This window comes from Talpa occidentalis, unplaced genomic scaffold (assembly GCF_014898055.3).
Source record: "Talpa occidentalis isolate TD23 unplaced genomic scaffold, MPIMG_talOcc4v2.1 talOcc4.5, whole genome shotgun sequence".
Taxonomy (NCBI): domain Eukaryota; kingdom Metazoa; phylum Chordata; class Mammalia; order Eulipotyphla; family Talpidae; genus Talpa; species Talpa occidentalis.
This window is the reverse complement of record NW_023604861.1, coordinates 81875489-81876607: the sequence shown is the minus strand read 5'-3', so window position 1 is coordinate 81876607 and position 1119 is coordinate 81875489.

The following is a 1119-nucleotide window of genomic DNA, read 5'->3' as shown; positions in this document are numbered from 1 at the left end:
CTGCACTTGTTACATTGCTGCAAACTATCTTATTTACTTCTGTGGGCCAAGGGAGGAGTATTGAGATAGTCACAGAGAGAAGCAGAGGCAGGAGAGAGAAGGGGAGAAAGAAGGCCTGAGAAGCCCAGAGTGAAGACTTGTTGGGGGCTTGGAGGCCTGCCAGCCTCTTGACTCCCCCCAACCCTGCCTACCGTGTACCTGTTTGCCACATTACATGTAAAGCTTAATAAAAGCCTGAGAAACCCACTGAGGGCTCCAAGACTCTCCTTTACCCGTCTGCTGGATCATAGATAACCTGCTCAGTGCCCATCCTGCCCCTACAGTAGGTAAGGTAAAAAGTGGCTGAATTTGAGAAATATAAAACTGGACAAACTTGACTTATGGATGTTGAGGATGAGGGAATTAGAAGATGCTAAAATGACATCCAGGACTCTGGCTTGAGAAACTGTATAGATGGTATCTTCATTTCCTAAGATAAGGCATCCAAGACAAATTCTAGGGAACGCAGATGTGTTCAGAGCTGAACCTGCTAATTTGAGGTGTCATTTTGAACTCGCTAGAGGAGTTGCCAACTAGATGTGTATGTGCAGCTCAGAAGAGAGATCCAGATTGGAACTATATACGAAGCAATCATCAGAAAAAAGAATATAGATGTTCATTTTAGGACGTGAGACTGCATGAAATCACCTGGTACACGCTTGGGAAAGAAAAGAGCCTTGAGACCAAAGGAGCTGCGAAAGGAGACTAAGTAAGGAATGATGAGAGAAACAGAAAGAAAACCAGGTGAGTGTTCTGTCAGGAAAGTTTAAGAGAAGACTGCCTTTTTTTTTTTTTTTTTAAACATTTTTCAATTTATTTTATTTTTTTGATTTATTTATTTACTTATACATACAAGCACTGGGTACAGTCAGAAGCGTGGGAGGGTGAGAGAATTCACCAGAGCCAGAGCGGCGAGCAGAGCAGGCGGAAGGACCGAAGTACACTGCTGAGGGGAGCAGCGGGCGGCAGGAGAGGTCTGTGCACCATGTGGGACCCTCCTCCAGTGGCCGGGGAGCAGCCGGGGATCGAACTGGCCGGTGCTGCAGAGGCCGGCGCTGCAGAGGCTGCGGGCAGCTTCGC